The sequence below is a fragment of the Balaenoptera borealis genome (assembly GCF_965194805.1).
Source record: "Balaenoptera borealis genome assembly, chromosome: 2".
Lineage (NCBI taxonomy): Eukaryota > Metazoa > Chordata > Mammalia > Artiodactyla > Balaenopteridae > Balaenoptera > Balaenoptera borealis.
This window is the reverse complement of record NC_138867.1, coordinates 70427649-70440490: the sequence shown is the minus strand read 5'-3', so window position 1 is coordinate 70440490 and position 12842 is coordinate 70427649.

Genomic DNA, 12842 nt, shown 5'->3' with positions numbered 1-12842 from the left:
ATGTCTATGATAAATTTTATGCTGGAGTATTTGATATAAGGCCAATAATAAAATTCTGATTTTGACTCTATTCTCCTGGGGTTATGTGATCTATTTTATCACTGGGTGTTTTAGAAAGCAATATTCAGGAACAGATTTTGTGAAGATGGAGAAGACTATGTCTATAATCCTCATTTTGCAGATGGCTCAGGTGTGCATTTATGTGTGGGTAGGGTGTTACAGCAAAGTATTGTTCTCTTAAGTGGTCAGACAAGCAGATTATATAAGTTTCTTACTATAAAAATAAATAGAACACATTTTAGGTATTGAGCTTAAATCATAATTTAGTCAAGCCATATAGAACTTTGACTTATATAATGGAAAAAATATTGTTTACAATGAGTGCAATTGTTTCATTTGCTATCATTAATGAATTTCTTTTTTTAAAAAAATAAATGCTATTTAATAGGCAATATATGTTAAGCTCTTTTGGACACCAAAATGTCAACTCACTAGAATAAACTGAGAAATACCTTCACAACTGAAAAATGGTTCATGTGCAAATGATACTGAATTCATGGGAAAGCAAAATATTCTTTTATAAGTAGAATCTTATTCATTGTTGAACTAATCTCTGAAGACATTAATCTGATGTTAAATTCTAAATCAATAGCCTAGAACATTTTAGAAAGAGTATTGAAGGTGAAATAACAACTAATATCATATATTTGTAGTAAATACTCTTCTAAGACATTGCTTCTCTAGTTGTCTCAAATCAAGAAAATTATAGTTCATAAATGAAACTTAATTAAAATTATTGAAGATATGAAATGACTTCCACAAAAATAAAGAAAAATAATGTCACCCTTTAATATGAAAATTAAAAGAAGAAAAGTTAAAAAATTATGAAGACTCAACATGGATATTATAACAAATTTCATAAAATTAATTATATATATGCCAGGAAGCTTAAGATGAGATTATTCTTCCCTTCCCTTCCCTTCCCTTCCCTGCCTTTCCCTTCCTTTCTCTTTTCTTTTTAAATCAATAATGTTTTAGAAAGAGTGCCCTATAGTTGCTGTTCTTTCTTTCTAAACTCTCATTTGCTCTTCAAAGCATAATCATAGAGCTTCTGACTATCTCTCTCTAAACGGTATCCTCAAGAAAGCCAACAATTACCTCAAACTTATCAAATCCATTGTTTTTACTTTAGGCAGTATCAGATCTGAGCATTTAATACACTTACCTTATTTCCAAATTCAGAGAAGCCAGAGGCAAAGCTGGTGGGAAATTACTGAATGCTCCCTCTCTCCCTTCCTTATGTTATCAAATCTACATTCACAGTTACCTGCTTTCCTCCTATCTCAATGCAAGTATCTCTTCCCGACCAAGGACAATTTCTCTTATCTGTGAATTCTCTTGTTAGATTCTGAGATTCTCTTGATCAATCACAATTTCTGATTTATCTTTATATCCTTACTACAGAATGCATGGACCATAGTGAATATGTGTTGAATTGACTTAATTAGATCTTAATTAATATGGGCACAATTCAATAGCACTGATACAGTGATTATGAAAATAATGGAACACATTTAACTAGGACATGGCATTACATAAGCTGAATATATAAAAAGGTACCAAAAAATTCAAAGCTGTGTCAAAGACACATAGTTACTATGACACCATCAACATGCATGATATTGTTCCAAACTTTTTAAAGAGTAGTAAAAGAGATAGAAGGATTTCACATATGTAAGGATAAAATTATGAGAATTAAATGTAAAGTCTTCTATACATACTTTCTATAAAGCAATATTGGTTGCTCATAATATTCTATGCCCTTCTAATCCTTAATAGTCTTCTTTTGGAAAATAAAGACAGTTCTTCATACTAGAGCATAATTTACTCTTAATCTGTAAATCATCCACATTCTTTCATGAAGAGTGCCACTAAATTTACAAAGCAAACTGACCAAATTTCCCCTGAGACTATGCCACATTTCTAGGAGTGGGATTGAAAACCCCCAGTGAGTCTAGGATTTTCCCTAACCCTAGTTTCAGATACCCCAGTGATATTATTTCACTCATAAACATGTTACTCTATACTCTGGAAAATAATATTAATGTTGAAATAGAAACGCATCTAATTTTCTAAAAAGTCCCTTAGTACACCCAAAACTTGGCACACTACTCTATGTTTCACTTATCATGGGATACTATTTTTTAAGAAATAGGGCCAAACTTTTAGGCTGCGATTTTGGCTGGATCTACAAACTGAGCACATTTTGCTTTGCTGGTGATTTTATCAAGTCAAGGAGTCCTCAGTTTCATTCTTAAATGATAAAGGAAATGAATATGGCTTTTTGTTCGCTTGTTTATGTTGTGTTTGTTTGTTTTTAAAAAAAGGATAACAGCATTGAGAAAATCTAGGTCACTGAATTGTTTTTATGCATTTTCAGTAGTCTCTAAGATAATCAGGGTAATTAGTGAGTGCTTAGTGGTACTGAGACATCATTTATGGGGTAGACAATTTCCTGATTGAGTTTACTATAATCTAGTGAAAAAGATTCGCAAAGCACCATGGTAATAGAGGCAACATTTCATGCTGCTTGTAATTTACCTGAGGGGTGGACCCAATACCTTCTGCTTTTTCCTGAACCATTCAAAGTCTCTAGTGGCAAGGTTCCCTTGGTCACAATGAGAACTTTGTCAGTAGTGTATGGCTGGGGAAAAAAACAAACAAACAAAACACTATTACAGTGGCTGCAAAAATAAACTCAGAGATCTTATATTAGTGGTATCTTTTTATATGTCAATGACTATATTAATTTAACATTTTTTGTTTCATTATTCTGTGTTATTTAATAAAGTAGCTGGTACAAAATAGGTGTTCTAGAATATATTAGTTCCATTAGGTTTGTTTCTCTTGGTCAAGATTCCCTAGAAAATAGAACCTTAGGCATGAGTTAAGTGCTGATTATTTATTTGGAAAGTCTTATCCCAACATAATGAGAGTGAAGGAAAAAATAAATAAAGCAAGGAAGGAGGGAAAGCAAAAAGGTGATGGGTTGCCATACTGACCATTTGTTCTCTTTGTTTTTAAGTGTCTAAAAGCAATAATTTCCTCTTTATCATGACATTTATGTTTTTAAGGAAAAGAATACGATGTTGAACCTGAAGATATGATGTCAGTATTTTTCATTGACTGGATGTTTCTATTATTCTTAAGTAGAGAAGGCATTCCTAAATGACCATCAAATGGTGAAAAAAAAAGATAGTTTAAGAAAAGAGGTATAAGATTTGTACTCAGCACATCTGAGTTTTGACTAGTTGTGCCATTTAATTGTTTTGAGTGTTAGAAAAATAAATTCTGCAACGTCCATCTCACATGATTATTATGAGGCTCAAATGAGCATTCGAAATTGCTTTGAAAATTACTAGATACCGTTCAAATATAACAATTATGAAGTTTTATTAAGAAAAGAGAATAATTAATATTTTTCAAAGGCAATCTACCAATGTATTTATACGTATTACTTCATTTAACCTCCTGAAGAATCTTGCAAGATAATTACCTACCTAAAAGTAGTCTCACTGAAATAAACTGCACTTAAATATTTCATGCAGATTCTGTCACGGGAAGTAAAATTTTCCACCAGCAATCTTGAGTTCATTTACTCAAATTTCCATAACTTTAGTGGCACATATTAGATTCACCTAGTCACTATTGCTCTATTTCTCACTGATATAAAGTGTTTTTTTGCAAAACTAAATTAATAATTTTCTAGTCTTCCCGTACTTTTTACCATTATGTTTAGAATCATTTGTTTCATTAGCTCAGAGCATAATATGGTTTTGGCTGACAAATCTATATTCAAGACCAGTTAAATGGATATTTCCAAGAACTAGGTACTAGAACCTTTGAAATAACTATTATTTTGCTATTCCTTAATAAATACACTTGAAGTGGTTTTTCTTCAATTGATAAGATTATTTACCTAGTAGCTTTTTTGATCCTGCACTCCATAATTAAGACCTGACAGTCAAGAAAATAAGGGGGCAGTTTGTCTGGGAAATACTGGTTGTTGATAATAGTAGTAAAAAAAAAGTTACATTACTATTTCAACTTTTATTCTCTTCAGCATCAAGCTTACCTTAAAAGATATGTGTGTGTGTATATATATATATATATATATATATATATACACATATACACACACATACACGTACATATATACATACACATATACATATATGTATGATACCAGGTGTGAGGGAGTATGCATGAGTATGTGTGTGTGTGTGTGTGTGTGTGTGTGTGTGTGTGTGTATGAGTTATGTTCTCTTTTATGGTATAGTTAAGTATGTTACAGTGTTGTTTTTCAAATATTAAAATTCATTGTCAAAAGTTTTTAAATCAGTTTCACTTAGTAGTCAATGAATATAGAAAAAATGTTTCCAACCAGATAGAGAAGAAATATTTCATTTATGGTTTCATTTATGCTAAGCTTAGCAACATGACCTTAGAAATAACCTCTAAGAAGTTAATTCTGTGCTCTATTCACGAGCAGAACTTTCAAAATAGAAAATGAATCACTTTCATATTTAAAGATGATTATATATGGAACCAGAGAAATGGCAGCCTGAGGGCTCTACCTGATGCAACTAGCTTTGAAGATAAAAAAAATTGGGGCCATGAGTTAAGGAATATGGACATCTTTAGAAGCTGGAGAAGTCAAGGAAACAAATGTCCCCTAGAGCCTCAGGAGGAATTGAGCTTTGTGGACATCTAGATTTTAAAGCCATGAGACCCATTTTAGACTTCTGACTTCTAGAACAGGACTTTCTCTGCCACAGATGTGTCTGGACAGTGACAGATGGGAAAGAATCTTCTTTAGTGACCTGAATCCATGCTGACAGCCTTGGGAGCCCAAAGGTATAAAAAAGAAAGTTGCTGGCTTTCCCAGCTTCCTTGCAGCTGATCATGTTCCATCTACTTGAGAAAACAGGAAAGCACTTGAGGATATGTTTCTCATAGCCTGGTTGCTGCTGATTCCTTCCTTCAGTGTTGTACTGTGAACGTATGATGTGGGGCTGTAGCAGCCATCTCGCCAGCCATGAGGAAAAGGCCAGAACCTTAGAGTGGTTGACCCATTACCCTGGAAAGATTGGCTCTGGAACCACCAGCATCTAGACTTCTCACTATGTGTGATAACAATTCTTCTGTTATTTCAATACATTCAATTCAATAATGTTTATTAAGAATCTATAATATGTTTGGCACAGTTCTAGGTACTTTAAAGACACCAATGAGCAAAGATCCTTGCCCTCGTGGAGCGGCATGCTAGCCATGCTTTGCCAGAGACTGTTACCTGTAGTTTTAAGAATTCCCTAATGTTGGTGTTGTAACCTAATCTTTTGTGGGTTGGGTGCAATGGTGTGCTGGAGCTGGCCCCTAACAGCTTGCAAGAGCTAATTGCTAAATTTAGCAAATTTGAAAACCAGTTGTTAAACATAGACATTATTTAAAAAAATTAAATTGTATACTTTTATAATTAAATCAATTGCATTAAAAAAATAAAAAAATGATGACTATATAAATGATTGAACCTATAATAATGAATTCATAAAATATACTTCTAAGGGCTCATTTCTTTGTATGCAATTTCTCAAAGGTCTTTTTGGTAGGAGTCACCACATCAGCATTCCCTTTTAAAAGGGGCTAGAAATGTAGCAAAGCATGGAGATAACAGAGTTTGGAAAGGATTAATCCTTCTGGGCTAGGGAGTGGCTACTGTGGGATGAAGCTGCAAGCCAAGGCTGAGCTGGATATCAAAAGCCCAAGGAACAATCTCTTTCAAGGTACACATTGAGTCCAAAAGAGAAAAAAAAAAAAAATCCAGGAATTAGAACAAGGTGCTCAGGATATGACCTATTTGTTTTCAATATAATCAATGTTCAAGTCTAAATAAAACCGAAGATTATTAGCTCAATGCAAAACACTGGAAAACAAAGTAGCAGTCAACCTTGTAAATGGCTGTAGGAATGAGTCAGGAAACACAGAGCCAGCCTCAACTGATGGGCTACAGTTCTGGACTTTACCAGACACTCAGGATACAGAGAAACTTTGGGTACCTAAAACACACAGTTAGAAATTGAATGAGTAGAAAACTTACCTCAGTTATTTCTTAGGGGAAAAGTACATTATTTTTTGTATGTTAGATGGATAGTGGTGTTTATATGAGGATGCTAGACAGTGTGCAGAAACCAAAGGAGATCAATGACCATCTATCTATATGCATCTACTCTGAGGTAGATGGAAAACGATTCCTAATTACTTTGGACTGGTAGAATAGATGATTGTCCACTGAAACCATGAAAATGATCAGCCAGCCTTTTGAGTCATTGCATAATAATTTCTTATAACTGGTATGGGGGATGGTTAGGAAAGAAACTGACAACCTGCATACTATGCCTTATAAAGATTTACCAACTGACTTGAAGATTTTCATTAAACACTTCAATGATTTTTCAGAATATCTGGACAGAGAAAAGATCAAAACAGTTTTTTTTCTTTTCCACCCAGAGACTTCACCATTAGTTAGTAAACATTACCAGTGAACTTTGGGAATAAAAAGTGGCATCCTCAAAAACTTTTTAAAGTATGTATTACAAAAATGCTCTTGTAGGTTATTCTAAAGATGTTTACATTATAATTGGAGAGATAGTATAACAGAGGACAAAATATAATGAATATTCTATACATATAAGTAAGTTCAAGTTAAATATTTCACAAAATAAACTGAGAATCAACACCATTTCAATATCATTTTGACTAGTGGATTCCAAACTTGGATATTATTAGAATTATTTAGGAATGTTTTTAAAATGCAGAGATTCCAGAGAGTCATCTCACAGAGATTATGATTCATTAGGTTTATGTTGGGATCCATAAATCTATATTTATGTTAGTTCTTCTGATGACTAGCCAAGTTTTGGAATCACAGCTATAGTCCATTGAGAGGGCTATTTTAGCTTAAACAAAATTAGTCTTAGACAATTTTAAACAGAACCATCATTGAAAACTATTAGAGCTTGTTAGCTCCTAGGTTAAATATTAATAAGTATCTGATTCTATTCAATAGAGAACCTGTTTTCAGTTTTGACCTGAAGCAAGTGAGAGATGTTTTCTGAAAGAACACTCCAAGAGTATAGTCTCCTCAGAACATTTCTTATACATATAAGTCCACACAAACACACTTACATATCACTACTACGCCTCCTCACTCTGGCAGAAAATATAGAATAAAGATGCAGTGTAGTGAGGAAAGACTCTGAGACACACATAGAGTGAGATACATATGCACACAGAAGGAGAGAGGGAGGAACGGAGAAGAAGAGAGGGAAGGTAGCAGGGAGAGAGAGAGAGAGAAAGAGAGGTGGGCGGGAGGAATCATTCCCAGAATTACATGTCACCCATGCCTCCTGAACTTTGAAAGAAAGCAAGCCTCCAATTACATTAGTTGGTAAAGATTGTGCTTAAAGTGAAGGTTAAACATTCCAGTAAAAGAGATGGGAAATATTGTGCCAGTGGAATGAGGGCCAAATAAGGGTAGAGCAGATGGTTGTTGTGGGTGTGATAAATTATTTACAGCATTGGAAGAAAAGTCCAAATTAGATCAGAACTCAGATTTTTCCCTTGAGCATACTGATTAGAGGTGATCATCTCATTTCCATATCAAACTGAGTCATAGTTCTCTCCTTGAATATTTAGAAATGATAATGCTTAATGTATTTACTTACTGTAAAGACTGAAAGAAATATCACATAAGGAGCCATCAAAAATATCAGTAAGGAAAAAACTAAGAAAGATCAAGATGGAAGAGTAGGAGGATGTGAAGCTTATCCCCCACTACGAGCACATCAAAAATACACCTACATGTGAAACAATTCTCACAGAAAACCAACTGGAAACTGGCAGAAGATCTTTTATAAAACCAAAGCTGCAGAAATTTCCCCACATAACTGAGTAGGATGGAACAAAAATAAAAGCATTGGGATGGGACCAGTGGAAGGGAGCTGGAAGGGACCTGTGAGGAGGAAGGAGGACAGGTCCAAACAGGTGACCCCTCACACTGGGAACTTTCCCCTTGTCTGCTAGGAGGTCTGCCGGGACAGATAGAGGGGCTGGAGGGGCCTGGACTCTGCTGGCTTGCTAGCAATCAGGATGGAGATATACCCCACACTGACAGCTGCCACCTTGCAGCAATTCCCAGCCCGGAATGTCCACTGGGCAGGGCTACTAGTATGCACAGTTGCTAGGTGCTGAATCTCAGGCAGAGAAGCTCTGGGAAAAGACTCAGTTTAGCTGGGTGAAGACAGCCTGGAAGGCCTGGGGTGTGGTCTGGCCCAAGCAGCAAAGCTCATTATCAGCCTTGCACAGTGGGGGTAGGTCCATTAACATCAGACTTTGTTGGCATGCATACCTGGTGGCATCACAAAATGGCATGTCTCCTGTGGTCACCCCCTGGGGATGTTCCTTTCCTGGCTGGAGCACTCTGGTTCTGCCCACCCCACACTGCAGTTTAGAGCCAGATCTGGGGGTGTACAGGTTCTGGGAGAGCCCTGTCACAGAGGAAGCCCAAGTCCCAAGCAATAGCACAACCACTTTGATTCCTGTGACTGCAGCTCCCTGGCCCCCACCACCAGCCTAGCACAACAGAGAAATGAACACAAATTTGGACTTCTTCTGGGCAGAACCTTGGATGCCTGCACAGGAGGCACATAAGCTTGCCATGACCACACAGGCCTTGCTGCAGCTGTCACCTTGCTGCAGCTGTCACCTCCTTTGGGATAAGGCACACACTTAAAGGCAATGGAGCCTTATTGAACCTGACTCTCAGGGCTTCTACTCCAAAAACTGGGGAGCAGGCTCCACCCCCAAAAGGGCTGTGACAACCACAGAGCAAAGAGGAAGCCCCACCCAACCAACAGTGTGGACTCTGGACACAACAAAACCAATCATACCCGCTATCAAGAGGATAACAGCCAGCTCACTCTGAGGAAAGATATGGCTGGCATCCATATCAAAAACAGCCCTTGGACCAAAATACTGAACTCACACAATCTACACAGGAATGCTCCCACATAAAAACACCTCTTCAAGACAACATCATATAACTGTTTCTCCTATATTCATAGAGACTGAGAAAGTTAAGTAAAATAAGAAAGCAGAGGAACTACTCCAAATTAAAAGAACAAGAGAAATACTATGAAAGAACAAATAATGGAACAGACCTCACCAGTCTACTTGACCCCAAGTTCAAAAATGAGGTAATAAAAATGTTAAAGGAATTAAGAAAAATTATCAATAGAAATGCAGATAGCTGTAACAAAGAACTTGAAACTATAAAGAGGAACCAATCAAAATTAGACAACTCAATTGCCAAGATAAAAAACAATTTAGACTCAATGAATAGCATACTAAATAATGTAGAAGGACAAATAAGTAATCCGGAAGATAGAATAATGTATCACAACCTATGCACACTAGGAGCTCCAGAAGGAGAAAAGAGAGAGAAAAGGATGGAAAATGTATTTGGAGAAATTATGGCTGAAAAGTTCCCAAACCTAAAGAAGGAAGCAGCTTTCCAGGTACAGGAAGCACAGAGGGTTCCAAACAAGATGAACCCAAACAGACCCACACCAAGACATATCATAATTAAAATGGCAAAAGTTAAAGATAGAGGATTCTAAAGGCAGCAAGAGAAAAACAAAGCATCAGTTACAAGGGAACCCCCATAAGGCTATCAGCTGATTTATCTGCAGAAACTATGAAGGCCAGAAGGGAGTGGCATGATATATTCAAAGTCCTGGAAGGGAAAAACCTGCAACCTAATATGCTCTACACAGCAAGATTATCATTTAGAATAGAAAGGGAGATAAAGAATTTCTTAGACAATAAAAAACTAAAAGAATACAGCAATATTAAACCTAACCTAAAAGAAATATTGAAAGGTTTTCTCTAAATAGAAAGGAAGCAAGAATGTATAGGAAAGAAAAGGCAAATATATAAAAGGATTGAAGATCACTTAAATAATCCAATACATAGATTTAAAAAATCAAACATTTTATAAAAGTGATAATAACTACAATTAACAGCAAGAGGATAAGCATGAAGATGTAAAATAGGATATGAAATCCACAAAACGTAGGGGAAGGGAAGTAAAAAATGCAAATCCTTTAGAATGTGTTTGAACTTGTATTACTATCAGTCTAAAGCAAGTAGATATAGCTATGGTCTAAAATACTTGAAAACCAGGGTAACCACAAATCAAAAACATACAGTAGACTCACCAAAACCAAAAAGAAAGAAACTCAAGTATAATACAAAAGAAAACCATCAAACCATAAAAACAAAATTAAAAAGAAGAAATGAACAAATAAGAACTACAAAAATCAAATGGAAAACAAGGTTTAAAGTGTCAATAAGTACGTAATTGTAAATAATTATCTTAAATGTCATTGACATAAATGCTCCAATAAAAAGACATAGAATGGTAGATTGGATTAAAAAAATCAAGAACCTACAATATGCTGCCTACAGGAGACTCACTTTAGGGCAAGACACTCACACAGATTGAAAGTTAAGAGACGGAAAAAGATATTTCATGCAAATGGAAATGACAAGAAAGCAGGGGTAGCAATACTCATATTAGACAAAACAGACTTGAAAACCAAGTCTATAAAGAAAGACAAAGAAGGCCATTATATAATGATAAAGGGATCAATACAAGAAGAGAATACTACACTTGTTAACATATATGCACCCAATATAGGACCACCAAAATACATAAAACAAATACTAACAGACATAAAGGGAGAAATTGACAGGAATACAATAATAGTAGGAGACTTTAACATTGCACTGACATCAATGGACAGATCTTCCAGACATAAAATCAACATGGTAACAGAGATCCGAAATGGCACAACAGACCAGTTGGATATAATTGATATCTATAGGACACTACATCCAAAAAAACCAGAATACACATTCTTTTCAAGCATGCATGGAACATTCTCTAGGATAGACTACAAACAAGGTCACAAAAGAAGCCTCAGAAAATTTAAGAAGATAGAAATTATTTCAAGCATCTTTTCTGATCACAATGACATGAAACTAGAAATCAACCACACAAAGAAAAATGGGAATAAACAAACACATAGAGACTAAACAATGTGCTACTAAAAATCCAATGGATCAATGATCAAATTGAAGAGGAAATCAGAAGATACCTCAAGACAAATGACAATGAAAACACAACCTTACAAAATCCATGGGATGCAGCAAAAGCAATTCTAAGAGAGAAGTTCATAGTGATACAGGTCTTCCCCCCAAAACAAGAAAAAACTCAAATAAACAACCTAACCTACCACATAAAGGAATCAGAAAAAGAAGAACAAACAAATCCTGAAGTCAGTAGAATGGAGGAAATATAAAAAGCAGAGAGGAAATAAACAAATAGAAAATTTTAAAACAATGGAAAAGATTATTAAAACCAAGAGCTGTTTTTTGTTTTTTTCTTTTGGACAAGATAAACAAAATTGTCAAACCTCTAGCTAGGCTCACCAAGAAGAAAAGCAAGGGAACCCAAATAACAAATAAGAAATGAAAGAGGAAACATAACAACAAATACTGCAGAAATACCAAAAAATCATAAGAGAATACTATGAACAATTATATGCCAACAAATTGGAAAACCTAGAAGAAATGTATAAGTTTCTAGAAACATACAGTCTACCAAAATTGAGTCAAGAAGAAATAGACAATTTGAACAGACCAATCACTAGAAATGAAATAGAATCTATAATTTTAAAAAAAACAAAAAAATCCCTGCAAACAAAGGTTCATGACCAGATGGTTTCACAGGGGATTCTACGAATCATGCAAAGAAGAACTTGTACCTATCCTTCTTATACTATTCCAAAAGACTGAAGAGGAGGGAACACTCCCAAAGCCACCATCTATGAAGCCACCATCAGCCTGATACCAAAAGCAGACAAAGACACTACCAAAAAAATTACAGGCCAATATCTTTGATGAATATAGGTGCAAAAATTTTCAACAAAATATTAGCAAACTGAATTCAACAACACATAAAAAAGGACATACACCATGATCTAGTTGGATCAATTCCAGGGTTACAAGGGTGGTTCAACATATGCAAATCAATCAATGTAATATACCACATTTAGAAAAGACAAAAACCGTATGATCATCTCTCAACACATGCAGAAAAACATTTGACAAAATTCAACTTCCATTCATAATAAAAACTCTTACCAAAGTAGATATAGAGGGATAGAGGGAACATATCTCAACATAATAAAGGCCATTTATGACAAACCCACAGCCAACATAATACTCGATAATGAAAAGCTGAAAGCATTCCTGCTAAATTGAGGAACAAGAGAAGGATGCCCACTCTCACCACTTCTATTTAAGATAGTATAGTAAGTCCTACCTAACCACAACAATCAGACAGGAAACAGAAATAAAAGGTATCCAAATTGGAAAAGAAGAGGTAAACCTGCTGTCACTTTTTTTGCAGATGACATATTACTCTATATAGAGAACTCCAAAGTCTCCACACGATAACTATAAGAACTAATAAATAAATTCAGCAACACTGCAGGATATAAGCTAATATACAGAAATCTGTTACATTTCCTTACACTAACAATGAAATATCAGAAATAGAAAGTAAAAAAAATTCGCCTTTAAAATCACATCAAAAAATAAAATACCTGGGAATAAAGTTAACCAAGGAGGTTAAAACCTATATGTTGAAAATGATA